Source organism: Stegodyphus dumicola, chromosome 12 (assembly GCF_044657685.1).
Source record: "Stegodyphus dumicola isolate Sdum_Otavi_A_Nest chromosome 12, ASM4465768v1".
In the NCBI taxonomy this organism is placed as follows: Eukaryota; Metazoa; Arthropoda; class Arachnida; order Araneae; family Eresidae; genus Stegodyphus; species Stegodyphus dumicola.
This window is the reverse complement of record NC_140779.1, coordinates 122,420,030-122,435,728: the sequence shown is the minus strand read 5'-3', so window position 1 is coordinate 122,435,728 and position 15,699 is coordinate 122,420,030. Positions and strand designations below refer to the sequence as shown.

Genomic DNA, 15,699 nt, shown 5'->3' with positions numbered 1-15,699 from the left:
CAAGAACGGGGGGCGGGAGTCCCATCATCGCCAGTTGACCAGCACCAGCTTAGTTCTTCCCGGTTGGGCTCCCTGGGATCCAGAGACTGGTTCACTAAACGCTGGGGAATACTCCTTACGCCTGGGGGAAAACCCAACTAAAAACCCCAGGTCCAACGCACAGAGACGAGCCTAGCAGGCACCAGACCACTTAAGGACCAGCACCCACTCTGCCCACCCCGGTCCAGTCAGATGAGTACCCTCCGCGACCACGTGTCACGTTAGGCAACATGAGACCGTCCAGCCAGGATTTCTGATGGTTCGATCAGAGTTGCACCCGCCAACGCCCCACTCTCTGCCCACCTGCGCGGATGTCATGGAATCTCCCAGACGAGAGTAGCAGCGTCGCCAGCACTTCTCTAGATCTTCGTTGACCTGCGTAATGCTCCTCTCCAACCGTCCCAGTCATCGTCATTCTCAGGCCACCGTCGGCGTCCAACCATCAACTCCGTCACTCACCAGCCTCAACATGTCAGCCGACATCAAGAGAGCCCGGCGAGCTAACATGGCTTCGAAGTGCCAGGACTTAATCCTTAGATCGGCCATGACCTGTCTGTTGACTTCAAACGGCCATGCACCTCTAGCGCCAATTACCAGCCCATGGAATGTGACTTCAGTACCGAGATCCTCTTCCTGGATGATTCCAAAGAGAGGTTCGTACTTTCTAACCTTAGCGGCGTACGCATCTTCGAACACATACGGATCGTTAGTCTCAAAAACCACCGTCACGTCTACCACGACGACGCTCTTGCCGTCAAATACTACAAGGTCTGGTCTCAGGCGTTTGCCATCCTCCAGCGTGAAGGTGTGTTCTCTCCTTAACCGCCACCCAACCAAACCGCATCGGGTATGCAGCAGCTTCACGATCCTATTGTGCCGTCGCATGCGTTCTTTCTTGAGCGCAGGGCATGCTCCTAGAAGATGGTGAAGGGTCTCATGGAAATCGACAGAGCCGACAACTCACATCGCCCTCCTCCCTACCTCGTGACAGTACTTGCCGTGTTGGATAGGTATTTGTCCTCATTTGGAGTGCTGCGATCCAGAAGTCTACCTCCCTCAGGGGGCTCACTTTTGTGAGTACGGGTGTGGCAATCCCGAGGTACCCTAGCCCTTCAGGGGATCATCTTGGTGAGACGGGTGTCACGATCCTGGAGCCCCAGTGATCTATCCTCTTTTCCGTCTCCTCTCCTCTTTGCTGGAACTTTTTCCCTTCCCTTCTCCCTTGTGGTTTCTCTCTACGGAGTTTGGGGCTCGTCACGAGAGGCTGGAACAGACCTTGTCTCTAGTTCTCGAGTGGCGAGAAAACTGCCCACGTGTTTGCCGTGCGTGGAGACCCGTGTCGCTGGAAAGGAGGGTCCTGGTAGTTGAGGGGCGAGGTACTGTCCCCAACACACTGCTTTGGCCTCTGCTTCAGCTAAACGGGAGGCACCTTAGTTGTCCTCACGGGTGTCAATCGGCTGGTCACTAGTCCTTGTGTCAGTGGCTTGGGGTCAAGCTTTCGGGAGTTCCTGCTTTCGGGAAAGCCGACTGTGGGGCTTCAGTTTGCGTATAGGTCCGGCTAGCCCTAACACAGGAATCTGTGTTCCCTTGTTGGGCTCCGTGGTGGGCGGGGCCGTCGGACCCGAATCTTTTCTTATTTCAATATGGCTAATTCCCAAATTTTTCTGATCAAAGACTTCGAACTCACTCCAGTCTCTCAACCTAGTTCTGAAACGTCTACTACTAAACCAGTCACTCAACCTAGCTCTGAACCACCTACTAATAAACCAATCATTCAACCTAGTTCTGAAAAGTCTACTACTAAACCAGTCACTCAACCTAGTTCTGAAAATTCTGCAAAAAAATTACGGACAGATGCAAATAAAAAAAATCATCACAATAGTCCCCGTTTCCTAGTCATCTCTAGTCCTTCTGGCGAAATGCATAAGATGTCTCCTTTCGTTATAAATAAATACATCCAGTCTTGTATTGGTGAGCCGAGAAACATAAAGCGTCTTCGCTCCGGAGACTTGCTTATTGATACAAACTCAGCCACCCAGTCTGCTTCTTTACTTCAGATTACTAAACTTGGGCAAGCGAATGTCACTGTAAGAGCACATAAGACACTGAATTATTGTCGTGGCGTAATATCGGAATTTGACCTTCTGTACGTTCCTGAAGAAGAGATCGCTTCCGAGCTATCCGACCAAAATGTCTGCGGCGCTAGGCGGATCAAGATGCGTAAGGAAGGTAAGTTGATCGATACGAAACACGTGATCCTTACCTTCAACACGCCTGATCTGCCTAAGAATATTAAGGCCGGATATTTAAATTTTCCTGTAAGACCTTATATTCCCAACCCTATGCGATGCTTCCAATGCCAGCGTTTCGGCCATTCTAAGACGTCTTGTCGTGGCAGCCTCACATGCGCCCGATGCTCACAGATTGGCCACGATTCGGAAAATTGTACCGCTGCGCCTTCGTGTATAAATTGCAAGGGTCAGCACCCAGCATTTTCACGCCTCTGCCCAAAATGGAAATCCGAAAAAGAAGTACAGACTCTTAAAGTTACCAGGAACATCTCGTATGCTGAAGCCAGAAAACTAGTTCAAAGCACACAGCTCCAATCAAACAAATCTTATGCCAGTGCAGTTAAAACAACACGTAGCATTGCCACCCAAACATCAATAGGCACGCAGACTAAACCAAATAAAACCCAACCAACCACATCCAACAAGAAAACGGAAAATGCAACTCATTTAATACAAAAAAAAAAGAAACAGTCATTCAAAGTAAACCTAAAATTGAAAGTCACAAAATAATTAATAAAAATAGAAGTCCCAGCAATAGCTCTTTTGACGAAATGATTTCTGAATCTGCGGATTCAGACACTATGGAAGTAGAGGAGGGTCTAGAATTTCCCAGGCATCTACTTCCACGAAAAACCAAACAAGAGCACAGAAAGAACAAAAACCAGATATAATGGCCACCCTCGTCTCATGGAACTGTCGCGGTTTCCACCGAAATTTGCTCGACATCAAAGCCATAATTAATGCTTATCATCCTGTATGCTTCGCAGTACAGGAAACAAATCTAAAACCAGAACAACAGGCAAAACTTCGGAGGTTTTCCTTCGTCAGGAAAGATAACCTTGCAGGTGAGCGTGCCAATGGAGATGTAGGTCTCACCTCACTGGATTATCCCTCAAATGTGCTTTCTTTGACGACATCCCTCCAAGTTGTCGCTACTGAAACAAATTTTGATTTTGTTGTTACAGTCGTTTCTCTGTATTTGCCTCCAAATGAGCATATTGATCAGCAAGATTTAAATGGTCTTTTAGAGCAGCTGCCTGAGCCTTTCATCATAATAGGAGATTTTAACGGCCATAGTCCGCTCTGGGGTAGTAAGGATACTAATTGCCGAGGAAGACAAATTGAGCAGATGATCGAAGATCATAGCCTTTGTCTCCTCAATAATGGGCAAGATACTTACTTCCATGAGCCTTCAAAAACATTCCATGCTCTCGACCTTGCCATCTGTTCACCATCTCTGTTGCCTTTTTGCACTTTTAATGTGGGTAAAGATCTCTACAACAGTGATCATTATCCCATTCTTGTGTCTCTTGCACGAAGAGGAGCAAACCCCATGTCGAGATCCCCTCGATTCATACTGGACAGGGCAGACTGGGAACTCTTCTCTTCCATTGCAGAGCTCACAGATGAAATGGTAGAAGATGCGCATATCGATGACGCTGTTGAAGCTGTTACTAATACTATTATTCAGGCAGCTATGCTTTCGATTCCTAGAACATCAGGAAAACTACTAAAATATTCAAAACCATGGTGGAATCGCGACTGTCATGAAGCACTGAAAAAACAGAAAAAAGCATGGGGTATTTTTCGTAGATATCCTACTCTGCGAAACCTCATAGCCTTTAAAAGAGCCAAAGGAAATGCACGAAAAGTAAGAAGGCAGAGCCAGAGGGATTCCTGGATTTCATATGTGTCGTCAATAACATCCTCCACGCCTAGCAAGCGGGTTTGGGAAAGAGTTCAAAAAGCATGCGGCATATATAAAGACCACTCATTTTCCTTTTTGGAAAAAGATGGCCGAGTAATTAGCTCCATAGAAGAAATTGCGAATACTATTGGTGAGACATTTGCTTCCGTTTCTTCCAGCAGAAACTATACACCTGCATTTCTTTCTATGAAGCAGCACTCTGAAATAAATCCCATCGCATTCAACTCTTCCAAATCTGAGCCTTACAATAGAGACTTTACTATGCTTGAATTAAGGAGTGCTTTATTGCAGACACATAGGTCTTCTCCGGGTCTTGACACATAGGTCTTCTGAACTTCGTCTTGCCTTTCTGAAATTCTCCAGGCATACCTGAGGTGAAGGTTTAAATTCTTTCAACACAGTTTCCTTCATTTCCTCATAATTCCCATACTTATCCTCGCTTATCAATGTTAATAAATTTGCCGCTTTATCTCCCGAAAGGTAAATCAAAATTTTGGCCTTATACTCATCAGGGACACTTTCATTGACATAAGCTCTTTCTAAACTGGAGAAGAAATAGTCCCAGCCATCTGCTTTACTTGGAACCTTTACTGTCAATAATCTGATTGTCCTCGTTAACTCTTCTACTGATCTTTCCTTCCCATTCGCGTATTTCCAAACCCTACCCCACTTTTCGAATTTTTGACGTCACGGAAATATCGACTAATTTCACCTGGCAAAACGCCTACCCCACTTTTGACTACTACGGCGCGCTTTCGAAAGAATTGTGGTGCTGAATAGAGTGTTTAGGTGGTAATTGTGAGATTTCCGCAATTTAAATTATTATGAGTTGAGATTTACGCAAAATCTTTAGTAAATGGTTATTGTTTATCGCCGTAGCATATCTGAGGAAAGAGGAGAATAATTCACTGCTAATGTATACATTAACAGTATGAAAAATTTGGAAGGTGATACTCGGCAATATATGTGATGCATTCATCGCAAAATTCAGCTACGCCAGTAAAACAAACGAGAGTGTTCGAAAAATTTATCCACATCTGAAGTCACTATAAAAAAATTTGTCTGTGTGCCAACACAGATATTTTAATAATAATAATAATAAACACTTGCAGAAAACTTCAAATCAAGGAATAAGAATTGCAGTGCCTCTGTGTGCTTAAAAACTACGAAGCATTCTGCAGACTTTTATGCCAAAATCAAGGTTGACAAATATATTAATAAATTTGGGTTTTAATGTTTCTGTTAGTGTATATATTTCAAAAGTATTAAAATAACTTGGACAGTTGTTTAATTGATTAAAACAGCAATAAAGTTCTTTTATAAAGATATACAAGGAACTTCATAATTCATTGCTTTGGTGAACAACTGAAATTTACCAAATTACCTAACTTTATAACATTAAATATCTTCATAATGCTCTGTTTTATAAAAGCTTAACTACTTCTAAAAGCTAACTACTAACTAAAAGCTTAGCTACTTACTATTCATTTGTTATACATTAAAATATTTTCTGATTTATTTACTAAATGCGTAATCAATCATCTGGATTATTAAATGTATTAAGAATTTCATACTTGCTTGTGCAGTGTGAATGCATGTTTATGTAATGAACTTTGATTTTCATGAACGAAAAAGAAATACAATCTCCGAATAAATACTTTCTTGTTTTCCAGTTTCTGTGTTTAGCTGTAAAAGTAAATTCACTTCAAGTATGTGTCTGTGTAATTTTGACGATGTAAATGCTGAAATGTATGTATAGTAAAAACTCAACAAAAAATATCCAGAAAGCTCTTGAAATTTTGGATAGCTGAGCATATAAAAAATGAAATATTGTAATAAGTGAATGGAAGAATAAACTACTAGTCTAAAATCATAAAAACAGTTCATCTTATTTGTATCAACTTGATTATCAAAAGCCAATATTTAATATTTTGCACGATTTTGAAAAAAATGTATGCTGCTGATCTTTGGAATATGATAACGGGTGATTTTTATAATGGTTGTTATGTGGATTAATGTACACGTCGACCAATTTTCACTTAAAAAAAAAATACCAGAATTGCACAAACTTGCATTGCGCACTCCCTTTACTTTGTCCATGTACACATCGATATATTTTCACTTAAAAAGTCAAAGGAGCACCAAAGTCTACAGTATAGGCAAACAAAAAATCCATAATCTCAATAAAATACATTTTAAACCAAACAATAAAATAACATAAAAAAGGAAAAACATGTTATACATTTAAGCACTACCAAAAGCAAATATTCACTTACCATGATTTTCGAATTTGCTTCGTACACCCAGAGCAACGTAAACATCAAAATATCAATCATACTCAAATGACTTTTTTCAAACCAGGTACTCTTTCTGATCGAACGCTTCACATAGTGACCACCTGCACCTTTCTTCCTACAAATCCATCTAAACCAGTGTTTCCCAACCTTTTTTGTGCTATGCCCCACCTAATCCTCTCTAAAATTTTTAAGCTCCCCCTAGCATATACATAATTTTTAAAATTTAATAAAATAATTTTTAAAATTTAAAAATTGAAAATTTCACGAAAGAAACTTGAATGATAGCTTTTAGGAAGAAATGACTACGAAATTTTGGGAGCAAACACAGTAAGTGAACTTTAAAAACATGGAGAACTGAAATTCAAGAAAAAACTCATTTTAATGAAAGTTTTTCATTTTAAGTATTAGTAATTTTTATTATTTAAATTTAGCGAGTTCCTTGCTCTTGATACTTGCTGTAAAGAAATTTTATGTCAGGCTCAAATTTAGATAACTTGAGTCTCAAGTCTCCCGGTTTCATTATATCCAACCGTTTTTTTTTTTTTTTTTTTTTTTTTTTTTTTTTTTTTTTTTTTTTTTTTTAAAGCAGCAAATCATTTATGGCACTAAATCCGCATTCAGCAAAATATGAAGATGGAAACGGTAACAATAGTTCTCTTGCAAATTTTGTTGCATTTGGATATCTGATTCTGGTTTTCTCACAAATCTATGTCATCGCTCCTTTTATATTAAATAAAGTTTTAATTGACTCATCATTTTGCATTTCTGCGAGTTCTTTTTACTGCATATTTGAAATATCAGCCAAATCCACTAGTATTGGCTGCATCATCCAAGTTGGGAAATCAATTTGTTTTAAGTCACAAAATCTTTTAATTCAGCCGATAAAATTTTCAGATGATCGACAATAGCAAGTATAGCGGTAGTCACTTCACATTTTTGGAGCCAATGAGACTTTTCAAAATTTTTGTGGTAAATAGTATATGCCTGACATAATTCAACAAAGATAATAAAACCAAATATCTTCCTTTTGCATCGGCATAAGTTTTATTTGCTGCTTGAAGTTGTTTATTTAATATATTCAATTTTTCAAAGATATCGGCTAAATAACCCATAATTGCCTTGTTATCATCCGTTAACGCATTTTTCATTTCAGGTTTGTCGCTTATAAAATAACTAAGAGTATCAAATAGTTCTATAAATCTTTCCAAGCAGTTCCCTTTCAACAGACTTCTTACTTTAGTGTGAAGTATAAGTCTCATATAGTCTTCATTTTGTTCTTCATAAAATAACTTGAAAAGACGTTCACATTTGGCCCTAGCATTAATAGCACTATTATACACTTTATAACTGAATTTAGTACTTCATTTAGAACAGGCAAATTGTTTTTAGCTAGCAGGTTTTCTCTATGAATAACACAATGCACAAGAAGCATTTCCAGATTCTCATCTTTTATCAATTTTAAGCAACCCTTTTTTTTTTCTTATTCCGTGCTTTATTTTATTTTTCAACCATCATATTAGGAGCACCATCTGCAGTACAAGATGTATTATATTTTTTATATCTAAGTAATTTTTTAGCTTACTATAAATATCTGTGGAGATAGTGGTGCTTTCTGATGATTTACAGAAGAACATTTGTTCGGCAAAATCCCCTTTATGAATATATCTTACATAAGTTACAAGTACGGCCTCACTGTCTCTCAAAGTTGGTTTATCCATTTGCACCGAAAATTTTCTTATTTTCAGCTTTTCAACAAGTTGTATTTCAATGTCCTCACTTAATCTTTCTTCTGCAAACAGTATTGTTATTTAGTGGCATAGCTTTAACGTCTTTGTCATCTTTTTCTAGAACAGTTTTAAATGCTAATATTTATGGTTTGATTCAATTCTCCCCTATAGTACAGCTTTTCCCAGATTAAGCGATATGTAATGAAATTTGATAGCCTCAAGAGCACGATTAACAGTTGCATTATGAGACTCTAATATTACTCTAAACTTAATATTACTCTTTTTTCAAAAATTTTCCTTAAAGCATGAAAATAATTCAAATATGAATTAATAGCAGCATTATGTTTCGCCTTCAAATGTGCCTCAAGACGATGTAGTTTCATTGATTCGTTGGTCAAGCATTATTGGCATAAAAGACAAAAATTGACCGTTTATGGACCGGGTATGAAACCAAATTTTAAATATGCCTCCGAATACCGACGAACGTTTTTTTCTTGCTTGCACCCCTCATTTCACTAACGGCTGAGAGAAATAAATATAAGATCAATATAAACAAAGCTTCCATTTAAGGAAAGACTAATATACCGGTTGCCATTCCTACAGTAAAAAATAAATTCGTTGGCTGAAATGTGCGAGAAACGTCTAGAAAGCATAATGTGTCAGTTATTTAAATGCCTTTAAAAGCATTTAAATGTCCATGTATACAGCAAGAATTCTTTATAAAATATTTAAAAATGCACCGTAATTTAAAAACTTTTTTACATATACATCACTTACATTTTTCTTTATTCTGGGGAATAAAAAATGAAATTTCAAACAATTTTGACTTTATGAAACATATTTAGAACGTCCTTTGTCTCCTTAAACTCTGGACGAGTCCATTTTCAAATTGCCCCCTTTAACAGTCACATTGCCCCCATGTGGGGCGTGGGCCCCACGTTGGGAAACACGGATCTAAACGGTTTTAACACGCACCACAAAAACACAAAACATCCCATGGTTCAAAGTTTCCCAGAATCATGCACCCGTTTACGTCACAATAGGGTTTACATAACATTCAACTAATTAGGCTACCATAAATGAGACAACTTGGCGATAAATCAAACAACTTCGCCATAATACAAGGGGTACCTTAAATTCTACTCTACCCATTATGTCATATATTAACCCATTAAATGCTGTGGTGCTCATTTGGTTATCAATTACTTTAAGCTGCCTAGTAACACTATCTAGCTACCTCGGAGGGGGAAAAAAGGCAACGTTCAACTCATCCACTGAATGTCGTTTGTAGAAAACCTAAAGTGGTAGACTACCTATACGCTCTTATGCTGAGCTCATGTTCATTTTCACATTCCACTCTCCTCTTATCACAAAAGTGAAACATGTGTTTTGAAAACGGATTAGACGTAGTGGATCGAGGCTAATTTTGGTCATTGTGATTTTACTATATTATTGGTGAGTGTTGATTAAAGCGGTTATTACTTCTAGCAACAGTCCCTGCTGGACGGAACTTTCCTGAGAAACAAGATTTTGATAGCACTGGTTTAAATGGAAGGAATCTTAGGAAAAAAAGAATCCCACCTACCGTCTTTTTCTGAAAATAAGACATCCTCCGAAAATAAGCCCTATCGTGATTTTCGGAACTTTTTTGTAAAATAAGACATTCCCCGAAAATAATCCCTAGTTAAAATAATGTGACAAAAAGAATTCGTTAAAAAAATGCTGTTGATTTATTAAGTATAAGTAATAATATGTTAAGCTTTCCTAATACTCGTATTTCAGAGAAATGCTTGAAACAAAATATTCCGAGAAATTAATTGTTTACCTCTACAGTTCGTTTCAAATTAATTATTGGAATTTATCTTAGGGCAACGCTCTGATAAATTGCAAATTTTAGCTCGCAAGAGGCGTTCCTGCTATCGGCTGCTAAAGTCGAATTCAAGTGCAACGCTTTACCGCTGTGGTAACTGATGACGTCAAAATTGCAACGGGGAGCTGGTTTGCTCTCGTGCCAGGAGAGCTTGTCCGATAAACTACATCAATATCCAATGAGACTGCGCGTCGATGTAAACAAAAAACATCAGTTCCCATGATTCCTCTCAGCTTATGGTCAAGTGTTTACTGCGTTGTAGTGTGGTGTAACGAAGTGTTCCAGTCCTGAAAAGGAAGGAAATATACAGACATGTAATGTAATGTGTACAACTTTATTTACTTTGGGATAAAGTAAATAATTCCCTCCAAAGTAATCTAGAGCAACAGGTGTGTGTAAAATATATTTTACTTTTCAGACAAAAATACTTGCTTTTTTAAATATAAACCACAATTTTTTCCCATTTTCAAATTACAGCATTTGGTTTTTATTCTTCTAATAGTAAGTTTAGTTTAAAATTCAAATTTGTGTTATATTTTTATTGTTCAATGCAGATGCGTGATTCTTCAGTGACAGTAGGCATGTTTACCATATGAAATTTAACTAGTTCTTGAATTATATAGTAATTAATAAGCCCATCTATGTGTAAGCAGATAAGCCTGCTGAACACCGCTATCCAGTCTCTCTTTAAATCCAGGTGAAAATGCTAGCTGCATGAGTGTTCTCTTCATTTTTTCAATGTATAACATGAATGCTAAGTTTTCCTTAGTTTTCCATGCAGGCATTCCTTCCCTTAGATATTCATTATGTGATGCAGCGGTTAACAGCAATTTTAAGGTTTATATTGTACATCGTTGGGAAAATATAAAAATGAAATTAAAGGTATTTCAATATAATACAATAAATAAAAATTATATGAAACTCTGAATTGTAGTAAGTGCTAATTCTAATGTGATATTAATGTAATATATGCATCCAGAGTAAAGGTTTAATTTATAAATTATGCTTTGTGTTCTGCTCATTATATTGTGCATTTATAGTACACTTCTGCTTCTTAAGTGAAAGTTTTGACCCATTCTCGTTTGATATCAGTTATGTTCAGATTTATTTATTTCATAAAATTTCAAAAAACAATTTTTTGCTATTAAAAGCTACAAGTGCAGAAACGAAAGCTTAATTTCTTTACTGTAACTGTGTCATGCTTCTCTGCTGATAATGAAAGTCGTCTTTTAATAAGATTTCTTTCATTTCATATATTAATTATATCTTTTACCGTACTGGTTGCCATCTTTCATTGTGCATTCTTCAATATTTTTTGGTACTTACATATTAATACAAATACCTGGATCAGTTTGGTGGTCTTTATAAATGAAAAGAGAAAAATACTTATCAGGAGAAGTACGTTGTTTTTGCAGCTTGCTTTTAGCATAACCAAACTATCAATATTTATCTAAGTTGGTAAAACGTTATAACATATCAAAGGAAAAATACATTTAACAAATTTTAAAACACTAATTTGAATTATTAAATAAAAATTATATAATAGTTTAAAAAAATACATTTTCCACAAATTTTTTGTCTAATTTTTTAGCACTGTTCTTCACTGCTTGTGCCAAGTGATAAGTTTTCACTAAAAAAAAAAAACAATCGGAGAATTACATAAACTTGATACTGCATGCCTTGTCTATGTACCAAATTCATCTCATAGTTGTTTCCATTAGACATTTTTGTACTAAAATATTCTATTCCTGCAGAACTTTTAACACAGCTTCTTCTTTTGATGGTAAGCTCCACAAGCAGTATTTTAAATCTGAAATTAATCTAAAATAACTATTCATATCTAAAAACCATTGGAACTTGAAATACAACATAAGGAACACATATGAAAATGGTGACATTGCTTGAATGAAAAATTGTCATGAGCATGTTACCTGAAAAATTTTGATGCATAATCATTGCCAGAGTTTGGCACATTTATGAAAATTTGGTAACTTTTATTAAGGTGGTTTCAATAATATGCAAATATCTTTTATTCTTATGATTGCTTCATTGTATACTTTTTCCCTTTTCCTAGAGTGTAGTACAATACCACAAGTTTTCCAGCCAAATGCGGTATGCATTTCAAGTTTCTATACATTTATATAAATTTTAAGAGAGTAAAATATTAACAAAAACTGCATTAAGTTTTCAACTCGTTTTGTTTTTCATTAAAAATTTGCTACGATTATATATAATTCATTTTTTTAATGTAAATGTTTTTAAGTATTTGTAGGATAAAGGCAAATTACACTTATTCATTCTTTCTTTGATATAATACATGTAGCTCTTTACCTGAAATCAATGCTTGTCAAATTATTGTGCATAAATTAGAAGTATGCATGTTTCTCTTAAGTCGGTTATGTTTCAGGAACTATCTTTAATGAATTGTATAGAAAATTGTAGAGGAACGTGGTATATTATAAACATGTATAGTATCTCATAGTATATGAACTCATAACTTTGATTATGAGTATGCTTTGTATATTATTTCTGAAAGCATGTATATTTCAATCAAGATTGTTGAGGTTAATTGTGCTTCTTTTATGCTATCTCTGAAAGCATGCATATTTCAATCAAGATTGTTGAGTAAACTTTTTCTGACTTTATGCTATCTCTGAAAGCATGTATATTTCAATCAAGATATTTGACTAACTTTTCTTACTTTATGCTATCTCTGAAAGCATGTATATTTCAGTCAAGATTGTTGAGGAAAATGTGCTTATTTTATGCTTTTTTCTTTTTTACATTAGAAAATTCCACACTTTTATCACGAGGATGATATTTAGGAATGACAGGTTTGTATCTATTACATAAAATCTAATGTTTTCTGGATTCTTCTTTTTTTTTTCCTCCCAACAGAAAAACTTTAATGGTATAAATCAGCGGTTTTCAACCTTTTGACTTATAGTGTACCATCTAAGCAAAAACTGAAAAACATTAACACCACCACTAATTTTACAATGATTATTTTTCAATTCCTCAATAGAAATATTAAAAACATATATATATATATATATATATATAGCCATTTGCACACTCTTTGTATTAAATATGTACACATAAAAAACTATTAGATTAAAAACTGATGATTACTTAATTATCAAAATTAAATTAATTATTCACTTGATTATCAAAATTTCAGTTATAATACTTTATTATTTAATTTCTTTATGTCTGCTCTTATTTCATTTAATAGTAAATTAGGATCCACTTTTTATTTTGGTGAGTATTTATATTTCAAATTTAATATGGAAAAAATCATTTTTCACACAAACAGGTTGTGCGAAAAGACAACACAAATTTGATAGCTTTATTTGAAATGCCTTTAAATTCGTTTTTTTGGGTTCAGCCAAAAGTTAACAAGTGTGACATTTTCCAAATTTTCGAGTCAATTTCAATCAAAGGAAATTTCTATTAACTATTCTTTTCTTTATGAGGTTTTTGAATTTAATAGTTAAAAATACTTTGTTTCTTTGCGTACCACCGCCTGAGAACCGCTGGTATAAATTAATTATAACAGATGTAAATTAATATTTCTCATACAAAAGAGTTATTTCAATTATTTATTGTGAATATTATATACAGAGTATGTCTATTATTAAGAACAAGATTTTAAGAATTTAAAATAATAATCATTAAATCCTCTTGATCTATAAACAGTCTTAAAAATTATAAAGGGAAAAAAATTGAAAGTTAAAGAAATCACTATTATGAATTGTTCCTTTTTAGAGAAGTTTCATTGTTTAATCAATTATAAAAAGTGTTTTACATTATGAAATACAAAAATTAAGAATATTTGAATTTGAATGAATATTTTAAATTTTCCCTCAGATAGAAGCTCAACTATTCGAAGCAGGAGACCAAAGAGAAAAAAGGAAGAGAGATGATATTACAGCTGCAGAAAAGGAAATAATTGAAACGCAGAAGAATATATTAATGTACTGTGTGAAATATGTGACTTGTATAAGCAATCAGTTGCAAATCAGACTGCTGTCATAGAAAATCAAAATATAATTATTAATTTATTAAAAAAATAAATCATGCATTTCAAATATTACAGTGTTTTCATTCTTGTATATATTTCTGCAGTGTGGAATTCATATTTTAATTGTAAAATTTACTACTTTCTTAATTTTATTAAATTTTGTGATTATGAAAATTATTTAAAAGAAATTCACAGATCCATTATATGACATAAACATTATAATATTTTTAATACCACTATTATAAGTCTCGTGAAAATATTTATGCATTTTACACAGCAATTATCTTTTTCCTGGAGGAAATGGGAATAAGACCTGTAAGAATCTAGTCAATATATTACAAATTTTAATTTTCAGATATAACATGAAATGAATTAAATTGTTTTCAATTATGTTAATAAGTTATATGAATGAGATGTGGTATTAAAAATTTCATTTCTTTTTATCATTGAAGAAATAACATTCGATATCCTACAGCTCCATAACAATGGCAGATAAAATTGGCATTCTAATTTCGAAGTTCTAAAAATACAGAGTAACTTAAAGATGACAACTATTAAAGTATGGCTAATGTCTAGTTTACAATAACAATGTTGAGTCGCCTACTACAAAATTAAGTGAATCAGACTGTATTTATTTTCCCCTTCTCTTTTTTTTTGGCTGAAAAACAATTTATTATAAACTCATGATTTTACTTAAATGTATTTCTTTTAATGGCAAACCCACTGAGGTAAGTATGCAGTAAGTTATTATAGTGAATGCTTAATTATGATATAAATCTAAATTGAGCAAACAATCTTTCCCTTACTTTAATGTTTTAAAATCTAGAATTAAAGGAAAAATGTATGTTCTTTAAATAATACAAGAGGATATGGAGGCATAAATCATAGGCTGTTTATTCTTTACATATTATGCTAATCAGGAATTGCAGCAAAACCCTGCTTAATTGAAGAATACGCTCACAGGAATGGTGGAGGAAAATTGAACTGTCCAATATTTGTTTTGCCCACCACCAAGAAGCCTGGGTATACATAAACAGTATAGAGTGAAATAATTGTTTTTAGGAAATACATTTAAATATCTTTGACAGAATATGTCAGTTTTAATTTGTACTATAATAAATAAGCATGAAGTTCTTATGCTATTAAATGTGTATTGTCACGTGGAAATTTTCTATCTTGTCTCACAAAAGGGAAACATTTGACTTTTTGGAAGAAACTGAGTTTCGTTGCAGTAAATCTTATTGCTAAGTTTGAGATAAATTAAGCGCAATGCTAATTTATAGTGACTTACTATTGTAAATCATGACTGGCATACCAACACTGAAATATATATATATCGAGCCTATTAAGTTATTTCTGGTAGTCAAGAGTTTTTAAACATAAATGATGGAAACAAGGAATTCAGAGGGAAGAACAATAATGATAAAAGTTGTCAGTATGCATTTGAAACCAGGACAAATAAAATTATTTAGGATTATTATTATCAATTAAAATCATTTAGGGTTGTGAATTTAGTTACAGGTTTAAATATAAACCATGGCTTGTGGGTCCCCAAGAATATATTATGAAAGTAATTTTTTCATAATATATTCTTTATTATCCATGAAGGGGGTTTCACCTTTGCCAGAGGTTCATTGTTGCCCACTTTGGGTTTTTATTATAGAGTTTCAAAATTTAAAATTAATTCATTGTGCAATGCAATTTCAACATGCACTCACTGAAAACTTTCTGAAGGTACCAACT

The 15,699-nt window shown here is 34.7% G+C and overlaps 1 long non-coding RNA gene across 1 annotated transcript; it reads left to right on the top strand.

Moving 5' to 3' along the window:
* Positions 1 to 10,165: 10,165 nt before the first annotated feature.
* LOC118197958 (uncharacterized) lies at positions 10,166 to 14,028 on the top strand. The gene is made up of 2 exons (XR_015044356.1): positions 10,166 to 10,321; positions 13,803 to 14,028. It is a non-coding gene; the product is annotated as an uncharacterized LOC118197958 (long non-coding RNA).
* Positions 14,029 to 15,699: the final 1,671 nt, after the last annotated feature.